Source organism: Triticum aestivum, chromosome 2A, assembly GCF_018294505.1.
Source record: "Triticum aestivum cultivar Chinese Spring chromosome 2A, IWGSC CS RefSeq v2.1, whole genome shotgun sequence".
Lineage (NCBI taxonomy): Eukaryota > Viridiplantae > Streptophyta > Magnoliopsida > Poales > Poaceae > Triticum > Triticum aestivum.
The window spans coordinates 120,433,348-120,452,275 of record NC_057797.1 but is presented as its reverse complement, the minus strand read 5'-3'; the positions used below and the strand labels follow the sequence as shown (position 1 = coordinate 120,452,275).

General features: G+C 46.1%; 1 pseudogene; it reads left to right on the top strand.

Annotated features, from left to right (window-relative positions):
- LOC123191578 (uncharacterized) overlaps positions 1-18,386 on the top strand; it is a 57,618-nt pseudogene extending 39,232 nt beyond the window's left edge.
- The last annotated feature ends 542 nt before the right edge of the window (positions 18,387-18,928 follow it).

Sequence of the window (18,928 nt, the reverse complement as noted above, 5' to 3'; positions counted from 1 at the left end):
TACGGGTCCCTGCTACTAGAGGTTATCTTCGGCTTTCCCGATAACCTCCGCAGCGAAAAGTTAACCTTCCACATCGCTCCGTTCCAAAGTGGCTATCAAGCACTACTCGGACGCGAAGCTTTCGCTCGCTTTAACGCAATACCGCATTACACTTCTCTCATACTTAAGATGCCCGGTCCATGTGGCATCATTACAGTAAATGGAAATATTGAGCGCTCCTTGCACGTGGAAGACCGTGCGGCTGCCTTGGCAGCCGCACACTAAACGGCCTCACCAACTAGAGCATCTGACAGGTCATTAAGACCACGGACGCGGTTAGACGAGTCCGGAGCAGCTATATGTAATTGATACAGGTTTGATGGCTATACCCCTATAACAATACAAGGGGCTCAATGCGTGTAAACAAGTGACAATTAGGCTCAACTTTACTCATCTTGAACTATACATGGTTTATTTAGTATAACCTACATTTTTGCATGACAACTTTTCAACTAAGTTCCTCTCTTTTACAGATGACCATCGTGCTACACCCGTCCAGGATATGGCACAACGGAGACACAGGCGCAGACGTGGAGCAGGGACCCATTCAAAGGAATCTTTTTAGATTAAGACCCTGCGTAAACCTTTTTTACTGTCTCTTATTGATACACATCCCCCGGATTCTCAGTACAATTGAGAAGGATGCTGACATATTGGCATGTGGCCACATCAGAATATTGCACGTACCTGGACACCAGGGGCTTATTACAAAGGGCACTATTTAAGCCCGGTTTACATCATAAAGACCGAATACCTTAGGGAGTGTTCGGCGTCGCGAGTTTGGCCTTATATGCATCAGCTCCGAATCATGTCTTTGGTCAAATGTTGGGTTTGCCCAGCTCCTGTGTTTTGCTGCCTTACGTTCCGCTCTATCGGCTAAGGCGGCACCAGGAGAACTACTGCGATTGTGCCCTGGTTCATTCGGGCGAGCACCTCAGTAGAGAAAGCCGAAAACTGACTGTCATGATATAGCGTGAGACTGGTCAACCACTCGATGACCTAGCGGAATCTTTGGGATTCCTCCACCTTAACAAAGGGCCCTTTCCCGGCCAGGCATGTACGCGCCCCGAATTCGGATGAGCATGGAGCCACTAGGGGCTATATAGTAGCCCCACTGTCAAACACCTCTGGCTAAGTGAAAGTGTTAAAGCATTATAGTCCGATTGCCTAGTTCGCTGCGCTATCACCTCCTTAATGGACCAAGATGTTGGATCAAGTGTGAACATGCGTCTTCTGTGAACACCCCGCATTATATGCGTGGGGGCTGAAGCCGACGACTGCCATCTTTCAGGTTATATACATATATACATAAACGGCCGCACAGGAGGCATCATAGTACTTTCGGGCAAAAGTATAAATACAGCCTTGATAAACTCAATAAAACATTGTTTTTACAATGGGAATACATGTCACTTAAACATAATATTCTTCGAACACTGAGCCTCTATCAAATGAGCGCCTTCAAGAACTTCTTCAAAGTAGTGTTCGGCAGCCACTCGGCCTATGGCCGAACCCTGTGTCGCAACAGTGGTGGCATCCATCTCCGCCCAGTATGTTTTGACACGGGCAAGGGCCATCTGCGAGCCTTCTATGCATGCCGACCTCTTTACAGCATCGATGTGTGGCATAGCACCAAGGAACGGTTGCACTAAGCTAAAGTAGCTATTCGGCCTCGGCCCTCCCGGTCACAGATGATCCACAACGGACCTCATGGCAAGTCCGGATAATCTATGGAGCTCGGCCCATTCGGCCATGTGCTCATTCAACAGCAGCGGACGGGCTGGAGCATGAAATTTGTGACCAAAATAGTTTTTCCACTTCGTGATCTTTCCGATCCTTGAAGTACTCGGCCGCATCAGTGGCACTTGCAGCCAAATCCACATAGGCGTCCGCGGAACTCCATAGTCGGTCCAAAGGTGCATACTTTGGATCCCCGAACTTACTCCGCAACAAGAAGGGCTTCCCAGATACAATATCCACAGCTTGATGCAGCTCCTCCTTCGTCGCTCTAATTTTGGAGCGGGCTTCCTTGGCAGCCACCCGGGCCTTTTCCAGGTCCGTCGCCTTCGCCCGGTTTTCTTCCTCAAGAAGCTGGTAACGGTCAGCAGCATCTTTTAACTCTACAGCCATCTTGGCTATTTTTTCTTTGCTCTCGCAATGCGCGGCTTGTTCAGCCCTTAAATCTTCGGCCGCCTTTAAAGCGGCCGCATTGCTACTCCTGGCTTGCTCCTTGGCTCGGGCAAGCTCCGCCCGAAGGGTCTCCACGGTGGCAGCTCCATCTGTAGTCACAACATATTAAAGATGCTGGCATCATGTTGCTCTTATTATGTGACAATCACCAGAAAAATCACTTACCATGTGCCTCGTCAAGCCGCTTGTTAACAAGCACGAAGTTGGCATCTGCCGCATCCAGTTGCCGCCTTAGTTTGGCAAACCCATCAGTCCGGCTAGCCACCGGAGCTTCAACCACCTGCACATAAAGGCGGTCTGGTTATTACCTGGGACTATGATCCTCTGTTTTCCACTGTTTTCGACGACAACCAGAGTCTGAGGGGATACTATCTACACAGGGCACATCTAAAAATGTGCGGCACTGTCAAAAATGTACATCATTTCACGTACCTCAAAACCCGTCAGTAGACTCATAAAGGATTCATGCAACCCGCTTTCGGCGGACGAAATCCTTTCAATCACCGTACCCATCAACATGCGGTGCTCTTCTGAGATAGCCGCTTGCTCTAGCAGATCCCTCAATACGTCCGACCGCACACCAGACGGTGCCGGACTCTTTCGATTGCTCTCTTCAAGAGCCGGATACTGAGGACTTCGGGTGGCCATAGGATTGCCTTCAGGCCTTGCCGGATCAGGAGAAACCCTCCGCGACGACACCTCGGGGTCGCCCGCCTCGTGAGGCGGTGTGTCAGGGGGAGGCATTTCGCTCTCCATCATCTCTGGAAGAAGATCCCCTGAAGACGAGCTCTGCTGAGAAGGGCTAAGATCCGAACTGCAAGATAAATGCCTCGGTTATTTTCCTCAGAGGTAAAGCGAGATATTTTCATTTACCCTTTTACTTACAGCTCGGTGGAGGGCTGATCCCCTTGAGGGCATAGTGCAGCCAGGGTATCCCCCAGGGTAGGACCCTCCGGTGGAGATTTCTTCCCCCATTTGGAGACCGTTGTCTCCGGGTCCTCAGAGGCGGTTCTCTTCCATCCCTGGGGAGAGGAAGTTCCAGTTCCTCCCCCCCCCCCCCGGCTAACCTCCTTTGCGGAGGCGCTAGCCTCCTTGTTCCCCCCTTTATCTTCTCCTGAGGGCGCTTGATAAGGCGCGATCTCCAGCATCCGGGTTAGCACGGGATTTGGTGAGGTCTCAGGGAGGGGGCCGAACACCTGATCAACTTTGCCTTCGCTATCCAATCCTGGGTCAAAGAGCGGCTTTTTTAGGGCAATGTTGCGATAAATAAACGGATAGTGTGTTCCGATGCGGGGCTACTTACTTGGGTATCCGGGCGATTGCAGCTCAGACCTGCATCCTCAGTGATGTCCGGACACATTATTTGTGATCCGAAGAACAATTTGTACATCTCTTCGTGCGTCATGCCAAGGAAATGTTGAATAGCTCGCGGTCCTTCTGGGTTGAATTCCCACATGCGAAGGGGCTGACGTTTGCAAGGCTGGACTTGACGAACTAGCGTAATTTGCACTACCATAACCAGACTGAAATGTCTCTCAAAGAGATCTCGGATACGGCTTTGCAGTATTGGCACGTCCTTGGCTGGACCCCAGCTCAGCCCCCTGCTGATCCATGACACCAGTTGTGGTGGGGGGCCTGAGCAAAAGGTGGGGGCAACTACCCACTTGGCACTTCGGGGAGCTGTGATGTAGAACCACTCCCGCTGCCACAATCCGGACACCTCTAGGAAGCAACCCTCAGGCCATGGAGCGTCAGCGATTTTGCTTATTAAAGCACCTCCGCACGCTGCGTGCTGCCCATCGATCATCTTCGACTTCACATCAAAGGTCTTGAGCCACAGGCTGAAGTGAGGGGTAATGCGAAGGAAGGCCTCACATACGACAATAAATGTCGAGATGTGAATAAGGGAATTCGGGGCCAGATCGTGAAAACCTAGCCCATAATAGAACATAAGACCCCTAACGAAGGGATCCAGAGCGAGGCCTAGTCCTCGGAGGAAGTGGGAGATGAACATGACGCTCTCGTTGGGTTCGGGAGTAGGGACGACCTGCCCTCGGGCGGGCAGCTGATGTGAAATTTCGGCGGTCAGATATCTGGCCTCTCTCAACCTCTTGAAGTCCTCCTCCGTGATGGAGGAAGGCATCCACCGACCTTGAAGGTTGGATCCGGACATAGTTGAAGGTCCGAAGTGCCTAAACCTGAGCTTTGGGTGTTGGAACTCGAGGCGGGAGGCGGATTCGATTAAGATCGAGAGGAAAAGGCCTTGTCCCCTTTATAAAGGGGACATGATTTCTGCTTCGACAAGACGTGCCAAGGAAACCACCTCGCGAAACACGCTCAGATTGGTTATGAAAAATGATTCGAATAAAGACCTGGCTGTGGTGTGATGTCACACTACAGGGTACATCAGCAGATTAGATTTATGGAAATATTATTCTCTCTACGGTGATATGTGGAACTTGTTTTGCAGAGCCGGACACGATCCTCGTGTTCAAAATCTTCTATGAAGTATTCGGAGGAGGAACCCGCCTTGCAATGCCGAAGACAATCTGCGCGCCGGACTCATCGTCATTGAAGCCTAGTTCACGGGCTACTGAGGGAGTCCTGGATTAGGGGGTATCCGGACAGCCGGACTATATCCTTTGGCCGGACTGTTGGACTATGAAGATACAAGATTGAAGACTTCGTCCCATGTTAGGATGGAACTCTCCTTGGCGTGGAAGACAAGCTTGGCAATACGGATATGTAGACCTCCTTCCTTGTAACCGACTCTGTGTAACCCTAGCCCCCTCCGGTGTCTATATAAACTGGAGGGTTTTAGTCCGTAGGACAACAACAATCATACCATAGGCTAGCTTCTAGGGTTTAGCCTCTCTGATATCGTGGTAGATCAACTCTTGTACTACTCATATTATCAAGAACAATCAAGCAGGACGTAGGGTTTTACCTCCATCAAGAGGGCCCGAACCTGGGTAAACATCTTGTCCCCTGCCTCCTGTTACCATCCGCCTAGACGCACAGTTCGGGACCCCCTACCCGAGATCCGCCGGTTTTGACACCGACAACCATGTTATTTTGAGAAGACATTATTGCTTAGTTAGTATGCTTGAAGTATTATTATTTTTATGTCAATATTAAACTTTTGTCTTGAATCTTATGGATCTGAACATTCATGCCACAATAAAGAAAAAATACATTGAGAAATATGTTAGAAAGCATTCCACATCAAGAAATCTACTTTTATCATTTACCTACTCGAGGACGAGCAGGAATTAAGCTTGGGGATGCTTGATAAGTCTCCAATGTATCTATAATTTTTTATTGCTCCATGCTATTATATTATCTATTTTGGATGTTAATGGGCTTTATTTTACACTTTTATATCATTTTTGGGACTAACCTACTAACCGGAGGCCCAGCCCAAATTGTTGTTTTTTGCCTATTTTAGGGTTTCGAAGAAAAGGAATATCAAACGGAGTCCAAACGGAATGAAACCTTCGGGAACGTGATTTTCTCAACAAACGTGATCCAGGAGACTTGGAGTGTGCGTCAAGAAACAATCGAGGAGGGCACGAGGCAGGGGGGGCGCCTACCCCCCTGGCCGCGCCCTCCACCCTCGTGGGCCCCTCGTTGCTCCATCGATGTACTTCTTCCTCATATATATATCCACGTACCCCAAAAACATCCAGGAGCACCATGAAAACCTAATTCCACATTCGCAACCTTCTGTACCCGAGAGATCCCATCTTGGGGCCTTTCCGGAGCTCCACCGGAGGGGGCATTGATCACGGAGGGCCTCTACATCAACTCCATGGCCTCTCGGATGATGTGTGAGTAGTTTACTTCAGACCTTCGGGTCCATAGTTATTAGCGAGATGACTTCTTCTCTCTCTTTGGATCTCAATACAAAGTTCTCCTTGATCTTCTTGGAGATCTATTCGATGTAATCTTCTTTTGCGGTGTGTTTGTCGAGATTCGATGAATTGTGGGTTTATGATCCAGATTATCTATGAACAATATTTGATTCTCCTCTGAATTCTTTTATTTATGGTTGGTTTACCTTTGCAAGTCTCTTCGAATTATCAGTTTGGTTTGGCCTACTAGATTGATCTTTCTTGCAATGGGAGAAGTGCTTAGCTTTGGGTTCAATCTTGCGGTGCTCGATCCCAGTGATAGAAATGGAACCGACATGTATTGTATTGTTGCCATCAAGGATAAAAAGATGGGGTTTATATCATATTGCATGAGTTTATCCCTCTACATCATGTCATCTTACTTAAAGCATTACTCTGTTCTTATGAACTTAATACTCTAGATGCATGTTGGATAGCGGTCGATGTGTGGAGTAATAGTAGTAGATGCAGAATCATTTCGGTCTACTTGTCACGGACGTGATGCCTATATACATGATCATACCTAGATATTCTCATAACTATGCTCAATTCTATCAATTGCTCGACAGTAATTCGTTTACCCACCGTAATACTTATGATCTTGAGAGAAGCCACTAGTGAAACCTATGGCCCCCGGATCTATCTTCCATCATATTAATCTTCCAACACTTAGTTATTTCTATTGCCATTTATTTTACTTTGCATCTTTATTTCTCTTTATCATAAAAATACCAAAAATATTATCTTATCATATCTATCAGATCACACTCTCGTAAGTGACCGTGAAGGGATTGGCAACCCCTTTATCGTGTTGGTTGCGAGGTTCTTATTTGTTTGTGTAGGTGCGTGGGACTTGAACGTGATCTCCTACTGGATTGATACCTTGGTTCTCAAAAACTGAGGGAAATACTTACGCTACTTTACTGCATCATCCTTTCCTCTTCAAGGGAAAACCAACGCAGTGCTCAAGAGGTAGCAACATGACCGAGACACTTCTCTGGTCAATAACCAATAGCGGAACCTGGATGCCCATATTGGCTCCTACATATTCTACAAAGATCTTTATCGGTCGAACCGCATAACAGCATACGTTGTTCCCTTTGTCGTCGTATGTTACTTGCCCGAGATTCGATCGTCGGTATCTCAATACCTTGTTCAATCTCGTTACCGGCAAGTCTCTTTACTCATTCTGTAATGCATCATCCCGCAACTAACTCATTAGTTACATTGCTTGCAAGGCTTATAGTGATGTGCATTACCGAGAGGGCCCAGAGATACCTCTCCGACAATCAGAGTGACAAATCCTAATCTCGATCTATGCCAACTCAACAAGTACCATCGGATACACCTGTAGAGCACCTTTATAATCACCCAGTTACGTTGTGACATTTGGTAGCACACAAAGTGTTCCTCCGGTATTCGGGAGTTGCATAATCTCATAGTCATAGGAACATGTATAAGTCATGAAGAAAGCAGTAGCAACAAACTAAACGATCATCGTGCTAAGCTAATGGAATGGGTCAAGTCAATCACATCATTCTCTAATGATGTGATCCCGTTAATAAAATGACAACTCATGTCTATGGCTAGGAAACTTAACCATCTTTGATTCAACGAGCTAGTCAAGTAGAGGCATACTAGTGACACTCTGTTTGTCTATGTATTCACACATGTACTAAGTTTCGGGTTAATACAATTCTAGCATGAATAATAAACATCTATCATGATATTAAGGAAATAAATAATAACTTTATTATTGCCTCTAGGGCATATTTCCTTCAGGACATACTCTCCCCTCTCGTTGCTAGGAAAATTTGTGAAATATTGCGTTCCCCAACAGCACCTCCACAAGCGTACACACGGCCCGGAGCTCCGCGCGTCCGCCGACGAACGCCGCCACGCCTGCGGCATGGTGAACCATGCCCAAGACAAACCAAGCTCATGATACCAAATGTTGGGACAAACCCGATACTAGTTCTCTTTCTCTCACTCGCACAAACGAAGGTAGAAGAAGGAGCACACCATTTTTCCGACGCACACACGCATCCGCCGCACGAACGGCCTCACTTTACTAGGCACATACCCGGGCGCGGAAACACACGGCAGCCTACCCAGAGGAGCTCTCTCACAGCCAATCGGGCGCATAGCACGGTCCCAGCAGAGACTACATCATATCTGGATCCTAGGATCGGCTCATACCAGTGCACCGCAAACAGTACATCAGGGGGCCTTTTATACCCAACTGCACACACAGGCCAGCGGCCACACACCCCACGCACGCATGCTCGCACCGGCCACTACCACATGAGCCGGCCACTAACCAACTAACTAGTCTACATGCACGTCCATATCCATCGGATGCATGCAACTAGCTCGCACACAACGCAACGCTCACGGCAGCCCGCGCATGCATCCCTAACGATCCGGTCTTCTCCTGATCATGAGCCTGGTCCGCTCGTCCGCACGACCCGGATGCCAGGTTGCTCGTTGCGCCTGCTGCACACCGTCATGACACATCTGTGGTTTATTTTCTAACAGGACACCAAGGACCGGCCGTTCCACCGGCGCGACGGAGCCACTGTCGACGTGCCCTTCATGTGCAACTCCGCCCGCCACCTCGTCGCCGTGCACGACGGGTTCAAGGTGCTCGCATTGTCGTACAAGATGTCGCAGCGAGGATATCAATCGTGCGAGTCGACGGCAAGCTTCAAGCCACTCACACGATACTCTATGTGCATCTTCCTGCCGGACGCACACGACGGCCTTTGGGGCCTCATCGACGAGATGACCTCCCGTCCGGGCTTCGTGTACGACCACCTGCCAGTGGGCTCCGTCAAGGTTGTTGACTTCAGGGTTCCCAAGTTCAAGCTTGATTACTTGAGCAGCGTCGTTGAAACCCTCAAACAGCTAGGGCTCATTCTGCCGTTCGGCATGGGTTCTGACCTGTTGGACATGGTGGACCACAACGGGACCACTTTGCCTTTGGTTGTTCGAGAGCTCATCCATAAGGCTGTCATCGAGGTCACCGAGGAAGGGACGGAAGCTGCGTCTGTCACCATGATGAGTGCGGAGTATGGATGTGCTCCCATGATGACGCCGGAGTTGAGGGTGGATTTCGTCGCCAACCATCCTTTCGCGTATTTCATAGTCGAGGAGGCATACGGTGCGATCATGTTTGCTGGGCATGTCGTCGACCCTTGCAATGGCAATGACCCGGTGCAGATTGTGCAACACAAACAACAGGGTGCACTTAACGACCATCGGCTACATGATAGAGGATTCGAGTTACCGATGACCAGAAACTAGCCGGTGACCAGAAACTTGTCGGTGCAGTTGATACGTCTCCATCGTATCTATAATTTTTTATTGTTCCATGCCAATATTCTACAACTTTCATATACTTTTGGCAACTTTTTATACTATTTTTGGGGCTAACATATTGATCCAGTGCCCAGTGCCAGTTCCTGTTTGTTGCATGTTTTTTGTTTCGAAGAATATCCATATCAAACGGAGTCCAAATGGGATAGAAACTGGCGGAGATTTTTTTTTGGAATATTTATGATTTTTTGGGAAGAAAAATCCACGCGAGACGGTGCGCGGGGGAGGAACGAGGCAGGGGGGTGCGCCCCACCCCCCTGGGCACGCCCCTGACCCTCGTGGCCACCTTGTAAGGTGGTCGATGCCCTTCTTTCGCGGCAAGAAAGCTAATATCCGGATAGAGATTGTATTAAAATTTCAGCCCAACCGGAGTTACGGATCTCTGGGAATATAAGAAACGGTGAAAGGACAGAATCTGAGAACGCAGAAACAGAGAGAGACAGAGAGACAAATCCAATCCCGAAGGGGCTCTCGCCCCTCTCACGCCATGGAGGCCAAGGACTAGAGGGGAAACCCTTCTCCCATCTAGGGAGGAGGTCAAGGAAGAAGAATAAGGAAGGGGCTCTCTCCCCCTCGCTTCTGGTGGCGCCGGAGTGCCACCGGGGGCCATCATCATCACCGCAATCTTCACCAACAACTTCACCGCCATCATCACCAACTCTTCCCCCCTCTATGCAGCGGTGTAACCTCTCTCTTACCCGCTATAATCTCTACTTAAACATGGTGCTCAACCCTATATATTATTTCCCAATGATGTATGGCTATCCTATGATGTTTGAGTAGATCCGTTTTGTCCTATGGGTTAATTGATGATCGTGATTGGTTTGAGTTGCATGTTTTATTACTGGTGATGTCCTATGGTGCTCTCTGTGTCGCGCAAGCGCGAGGGATTCCCGCTGTAGGGTTTGCAATATGTTCATGATTTGCTTATGGTGGGTGGCGTGAGTGACAGAAGCACATACCCGAGTAAGTAGGTTGTTTGCGTATGAGATAAAGAGGACTTGATACTTTAATGCTATGGTTGGGTTTTACCTTAATGATCTTTAGTAGTTGTGGATGCTTGCTAGAGTTCCAATCATAAGTGCATATGATCCAAGTAGAGAAAGTATGTTAGCTTATGCCTCTCCCTCAAAAAAAATTGCAATAATGATTACCGGTCTAGCTATCAATTTCCTAGGACAAATAACTTTGTCGTAACAAAAATCTCTTTAATAAAAAAAACTTAGTTGTGTCTTTATCTAAACAGCCCCTACTTTTTATTTGCATGCTCTTTATTACCTTGCAAACCTATCCAACAACATCTACAAAATACTTCTAGTTTCATACTTGTTCTAGGTAAAGCGAACGTCAAGCGTGCGTAGAGTTGTATCGGTGGTCGATAGAACTTGAGGGGATATTTGTTCTACCTTTAGCTCCTCGTTGGGTTCGACACTCTTACTTATCGAAAACTGTTGTGATACCCTATACTTGTGGGTTATCAAGACCTTTTTCTGGTGCCGTTGCCGGGGAGTCATAGCGTGGGATGAATATTCTCGTGTGTGCTTGTTTGCTTTATCACTAAGTAATTTTTATCGGTTGTTCTTAGTTGTTTTCTATCTTTAGTTATGGGTAGGAAACGCAAAATACCAAAAAAAATAGTTGTACCTACTGAACCAATGGTTGAAAAACCACTCAAAATCTATCACACTCCTGCAGCTTATTACTTGGATCATCTTTGATCCCTATGTGCTCGTGCTGAAACCCCAACTAGATTAGTTGAGGGCAAATCCTTAGATGAGCATGCTTGTTATGTGCGACACCGCATATCTGAAAAAGGGAAACGTTTACTGGATCAAATTCATCGTTTGCAATGCTATGCTTGGAATTTATGCGAAATATATGATTTTACTTGTTGTTCTGAAGACCCTAAGAAACACCTTCCCTACCAATGTTTGTTTAGTGATAATGGAATCGTATCTTCTTATGCTAAGGGTGTTTATAATTACTATGATGTTCAACAAATTGAAGAATTTGTTGCTTTTAAGGGTGCTTATGAAATTGCTTCTTTGATTGAAAAGTATGATGCCACTCTTTACAAATTTGAAAATCTTGCCATACTTGAATATTGTTATGAGAATTATGCGTCTAATGCCTATGTTAAACCATATATCGAGGTCTCCTCCGCTGTCCAAGAAGAGATTAATATTTTGTAGGGGTCTATGGAAGAAGAAATTGATGAAATTGTGAGCTCATTGGATAAAAAGATGATGAGGAGAGCGAAGAACAAAAGGAGGAAGAGCGGATTAGCTACCCGTGCCCACCTTCTAATGAGAGTAACTCTTCAACTCATACATTATTTAAACTCCCTTCGTGCTTACCGAAGGATGATTGCTATGATGATTGTTATGATCCCGTTGATTCTCTTGAAACATCCCTTTTGATGATGCTTGTTATGCTTGTGGCCAAGATGCCAATATGAATTATGCTCATGGAGATGAACTTGCTATAGTTCCTTATGTTAAACATGAAATTGTTGCTATTGCACCCACGCATGATAGTCCTATTATCTTTTTGAATTCTCCCAACTACACTATATCGGAGAAGTTTGCACTTATTAAGGATTATATTGATGGGTTGCATTTTACTATTACACATGATGATTTTGATGAATATAATATGCATGTGCTTGCTGCTCCTACTTGCAATTATTATGAGAGAGGAACTATATATCCACCTCTTTATGTTTCCAATACGATAAAATTGTAAGAAACTGTTTATACTATGCATTGGCCTTTACTGTGTGTGCATGAATTGTTCTTTTATGACATGCCGATGCATAGGAAGAGTTAGACTTCGTTGTTGCATGATATATGTTACTTTGTGCTCACTACTAAATTACAAATCATTGCTAATTAAAATTGGCTTTGATATACCTTGGGATTCGGGTGGATCCATTACTTGAGCACTATATGCCTAGCTTAATGGCTTTAAAAAAAGCGCTGCTAGGGAGACAACCCGGAAGTTTTAGAGAGTCATTTATTTCTGTTGTGTGCTTTTATAAAGTTTAAAAATAAAAATAATGTGCCAAGGTTTGCCTTTAGGATGTTTACATTGCTTGTTGGTTTGTGCGGTGTAGGACAGAAACTTTGGCTGTAGCGCGCGATTTTACATTTTTTGCTCGACCGCCAAATGGTTCTGAAATTTTTTGCACTGTCTTTCTATACAAATTTTTTATTTTTCCTAATTTTGGTAGAATTTTTGGAGTACCATAGGAATGGTGAATGTTCAGATTATTACAGACTGTTATGTTTTAGACAGATTCTGTTTTTGATGCATAGTTTGCTTGTTTTGATGAAACTATCGATTTAAATCAGTGGATTAAGCCATGAAAAAGTTATACTACAGTAGCTACAATGCTAAAACAAAATATGAATTGGTTTTAAACAGTACTTAGAGTAGTGATTTGCTTTATTATACTAACGGATCTTACCGAGTTTTCTGTTGAAATTTTGTGTGGATGAAGTGTTCGATGATCGAGAAGGTCTCGATATGAGAGGAAGGAAGAGAGGCAAGAGCTCAAGATAGGGGATGACCGAGGCACCCCAATTAAATATTCAAGGAGACTCAAGTGTCTAAGCTTGGGGATGCCCCGGAAGGCATCCCCTCTTTCTTCAACAAGTATCAGTATGTTTTCGGATTCGTTTCGTTCATGCGATATGTGCAATCTTGGAGCGTCTTTTGCATTTAGTTTTCACTTTTCTTTTATGCACCATGCTGGTATGAGATAGTCCTTGGTTGATTTATAGAATGCTTCATGTGCTTCACTTATATCATTTGAAGTTTGGATTGCATGTTTCTCTTTACATAGAAAACCGCCATTTGTAGAATGCTCTTTTGCTTCACTTATATTTGTTAGAGCATGGTCATATCTTTTGTAGAAAGAATTAAACTCTCTTGCTTCACTTATATATATTTAGAGAGATGACAAGAATTGGTCATTCACATGGTTAGTCATAAAATCCTACATAAAACTTGTAGATCACTGAATATGATATGTTTGATTCCTTGTAATAGTTTTGCGATATAAAGATGGTGATATTAGAGTCATGCTAGTGGGTAGTTGTGGATTGTAGAAATACTTGTGTTGAAGTTTGTGATTCCCGTAGCATGCACGTATGGTGAACCGTTATGTGATGAAGTCGGAGCATGAGGTATTTATTGATTATCTTCCTTATGAGTGGTGGTCGGGGACGAGCGATGGTCTTTTTTCCTACCAATCTATCCCCCTAGGAGCATGCTCGTAGTACTTTGTTTCGATGACTAATAGATTTTTGCAATAAGTATGTGAGTTATTTACGACTAATGTTGAGTCCATGGATCATACACACTCTCACACTTCCATCATTGCTAGCCTCTCTAGTATCACGCAACTTTCGCTGGTACCTTAAACCCACCATATACCTTCCTCAAAACAGCCACCATACCTACCTATCATGGCATTTCCATAGCCATTCCGAGATATATTGCCATGCAACTTCCATCATCATCATATACATGACTTGAGCATCATTGTCATATTGCTTTGCATGATCGTAAGATAGCTAGCATGATGTTTTCACGGCTTGTCCGTTTTTTTATGTCATTGCTACGCTAGATCATCGCACAGCCCGATGCACCGCCGGAGGCATTCATATAGAGTCATATCTTTGTTCTAGTATCGAGTTGTAATATTGAGTTGTAAGTAAATAAAAGTGTGATGATCATCATTATTAGAGCATTGCCCCAGTGAGGAAAGTATGATGGAGACTATGATTCCCCCACAAGTCGGGATGAGACTCCGGACTTTAAAAATAAATAAAAGAGGCCAAAGAAGCCCAAATAAAAAAAGAGGCCAAAGAAGCCCACCAAAAAAACAAAAAAACAAAAAATGAGAGAAAAAAAGAGAAGGGGCAATGTTACTATCCTTTTACCACACTTGTGCTTCAGAGCGGCACCATGTTTTTCATATAGAGAGACTCTTGAGTTATCACTTTCATATACTAGTGGGAATTTTCATTATAAAACTTGGATTGTATATTCCGATGATGGGCTTCCTCAAACGCCCGAGGTCTTCATGAGCAAGCAAGTTGGATGCACACCCACTTAGTTTTCAGTCTGAGCTTTCATACACTTATAGCTCTTAGTGCATTCGTTGCATGGCAATCCCTACTCACTCATATTGATATCTATTGATGGGCACCTCCATAGCCCGTTGATACGCCTAGTTGATGTGAGACTATCTTCTCCTTTTTGTCTTCTCCGCAACCACCATTCTATTCCACCCATAGAGATATGTCCATGGCTCACGCTCATGTATTATGTGAAAGTTGAAAAGGTTTGAGAACATCAAAAGTATGAAACAATTGCTTGGCTTGTCATCGGGTTTGTGCATGATTTGAATATTTTGTGTGGTGAAGATGGAGAATAGCCAGACTATATGATTTTGTAGGGATAACTTTCTTTGGCCATGTTATTTTGAAAATACAAGATTGCTTTATTAGTATGCTTGAAGTATTATTATCTTAATGTCAAATGATAGACTATTGCTTTGAATCACTCGTGTCTTAATATTCATGCCATGATTAGATATGTGATCAAGATTATGCTAGGTAGCATTCCATATCAAAAATTGTCTTTTTTATCATTTACCTACTCGAGGACGAGCGGGAATTAAGCTTGGGGATGCTGATACGTCTCCGTCGTATCTATAATTTTTTATTGTTCCATGCCAATATTCTACAACTTTCATATACTTTTGGCAACTTTTTATACTATTTTTGGGACTAACATATTGATCAAGTGCCCAGTGCCAGTTCCTGTTTGTTGCATGTTTTTTGTTTCGCAGAATATCCATATCAAACGGAGTCCAAACGGGATAAAAACTGACAGAGATTTTTTTTGGAATATTTATGATTTTGGGGAAGAAAAATCCACGCGAGACGGTGCCCGAGGGAGGCACGAGGCAGGGGGGCGCGCCCCACCCCCCTAGGTGCGCCCCTGACCCTCGTGGCCACCCTGTAAGGCGGTTGATGCCCTTCTTTCGTCGCAAGAAAGCTAATATCCGGATAGAGATTGTGTTAAAATTCCAGCCCAATCGGAGTTACGGATCTCTGGGAATATAAGAAACGGTGAAAGGACAGAATCTGAGAACGCAGACACAGAGAGAGACAGAGAGACAGATCCAATCCCGGAGGGGCTCTCGCCCCTCCCACGCCATGGAGACCAAGGACCAGAGGGGAAACCCTTCTCCCATCTAGGGAGAAGGTCAAGGAAGAACAAGAAGGAGGGGGGCTCTCTCCCCCTCGCTTCCGGTGGCGCCGGAGTGCCACCGTGGGCCATCATCATCACCGCAATCTTCACCAACAACTTCACCGCCATCATCACCAACTCTTCCCCCCTCTATGCAGCGGTGTAACCTCTCTCTTACCCATTGTAATCTCTACTTAAACATGGTGCTCAACGCTATATATTATTTCCCAATGATGTATGGCTATCGTATGATGTTTGAGTAGATCTGTTGTGTCCTATGGGTTAATTGATGATTGTGATTGGTTTGAGTTGCATGTTTTATTATTGGTGTTGTCCTATGGTGCTCTCTGTGTCGCGCAAGCGTGAGGGATTCCCGCTGTAGAGTTTGCAATATGTTCATGATTTGCTTATGGTGGGTGGCGTGAGTGATAGAAGCACATACCCGAGTAAGTAGGTTGTTTGCTTATGGGATAAAGAGGACTTGATACTTTAATGCTATGGTTGGGTTTTACCTTAATGATCTTTAGTAGTTGCGGATGCTTGCTATAGTTCCAATCATAAGTGCATATGATCCAAGTAGAGAAAGTGTGTTCGCTTATGCCTCTCCCTCAAATAAAATTGCAATAATGATTACCGGTCTAGTTATCGATTTCCTAGGGACAAATAACTTTCTCGTAACAAAAAGCTCTTTACTAAAACTAACTTAGTTGTGTCTTTATCTAAACATCCCCTACTTTTTATTTACATGCTCTTTATTACCTTGCAAACCTATCCAACAACATCTACAAAATACTTCTAGTTTCATACTTGTTCTAGGTAAAGCGAAAGTCAAGTGTGCGTAGAGTTGTATCGGTGGTCGATAGAACTTGAGGGAATATTTGTTCTACCTTTAGCTCCTCGTTGGGTTCGACACTCTTAGTTATCGAAAACTGTTGTGATCCCCTATACTTGTGGGTTATCAGCAGTCCAATGTAGTAGCATCGATGGGGAGTTCTGGCTCTGGCGGCCTGGCAGCGGTCGCCGCCGGGCTCGCGAGGTGCCTCACCGAGGGGAGCATGAATGACAACCTAATCTTCTCGCCAATGTCCATCTCCACAGCCCTGTTGCTCCTGGCCACCGGCGCCAGGGATGCCACACTGGACGAGATCCTACGCGTCCTCGGTGTGCGGACACACGACGAGCTCGAGAACTTCATGTCTCGCATGGCGGCGGGCGTGCTCCAAGACAGGTCGGCCTCAGGCGGTCCCCTTACGGCGTCCGCATGTGGCGTGTGGAGCGACCTGACGCGGCCGCTGAAGCTGGCCTTCCGCTTAGCCGTTGTGGGCACGTACAAGGCCGAGGCGAGCACCATCAACTTCTGCGGCACGCCGGAGGAAGCGCGCCACCAGATCAACGCGTGGGCGGCTCAGGTGACGAGGAACCTCATCGACTCCGTCCTCCCCCTAGATCGATATATCCGACGACGACTCGGGTCGTGCTCGGCAACGCCATGTACGCTAAGGGCAAGTGGGAGGACCGGTCATTCGACAGGAGGCACACCGCGCACAAACCCTTCTGCCGGCTCGACTGCAGCCAAGTTAACATGTGGTTCATGCAGAGTTGGAAGCCGCGGTTCGTCGCCATGCATGATGGGTTCAAGGTGCTCAAACTCCGGTACAAGATGACGACGCCAGATCACGAGGGCACCACACTGGAACAGGCGCCCCCTCCTCCTTTGGGCCATGGTCACCATGGCGTCCACGGCCATGGTGCTCCCTATGTCCATTGCCATGTGAGTGATGCGTACAACGATGGGGGTCCATCTCCAAATTATCTTCCCACGGGACCCCCACCATACTTTCGTCATCGTCGTCACGACCCCCCTCCCTAGGCCAGCATCCCCTTCTCTCCGTACACCCATCCTAGGCCATATCCATATGGTGCACTTGGTCGGTTTGGCTACCCTCCTAATCCACCATATGCCCTCCAGGTTCCATTTGGTCGTGTTGGTCCGACTGGCCACCCTCATAAACCCTATTTCCCCTGCCATAATGCATTTGGAAACCGCTACGTGCTTGATCCGTGGGCAGGCAATGCCTACCCATCCCAGGGTGCTGCTCTGTGGGTGCACTCCGGCTCCAATCGTACCGGGCACACGCAGTTCTCCATGTGCATCTTCCTCCCGGTTGCCCATGATGGCCTGTGGGGGCTGCTAGGCACGATGGCGTCCCGGCCTAGGTTCCTGCACGACCACCTGCTTGAGCAACAAATTGCTCTCCGCGAATTCTGGATGCCAAAGTTCAAGTTGTCCTTCCACAGCAGCGTTGTCACCGTCCTCAAGAAGCTTGGGCTTGAGCTCCTGTTCTGCAAGCAGGGCAACCTGTCGGACATGGGGAGGATGATGGCTCTGGCTTGCGGATAGTGGTGGATGATTTCATCCACAAGGCCATCGTCGAGGTAAACGAGGAAGGGACTGAAGCCGCCACTGCCACCATGGTCGTCCAGGGTCTTGGATGCGCAATGCCATCACCTCCACGCGTGGATTTCATCACTGACCATCCGTTTGCCTACTACATAGTGGAGGAGGCGACCAGAGCTGTTGTCTTTGCGGGGCACGTCCTCGACCCCTCCAAGCAGTAATAAGTAGACTGTTGAGGTCGGCCAACACTTTTTTCTTCCTATTTTCATTCCTTCACCTACTTGTATAATGATGAATTTGTATGGACGAATATTTTTCACCTCATGAAAAATCTGCTTTGTGGCTCAGTTTGGTTATACGAGATGCGTCTGTATGGCGCAAGAAGCCAATTAAACTATATCTCTGGTGTCTTGTTGTATGCAAATGAGTGTTTTTTATAGTTGTGCAAGAAACCATGACAGGTGAAACTAACAAACCGGTCTACTTCTGAAATAGAATAGACGTGTTTAGATTTAATGGTGCTTTATATGGCCTATGATCTGTTTGCCACTCCCACAAAATGTCGGTGCTCCCCTAGGTTGTTGCGACTGCTAAAGATAACTTCATTTTCACGTTGAAAGGCAGAAACATTAGTATCACCAAGGATAATATACTCCAACTGACAGAAAGTACATAGACATACAGTCATGAACAAAACCTACCAGTAGCAGGTTTATCAGACTGAGAGTTAGCAGACGTAAATAGAACATGGGGCATAGAAAGT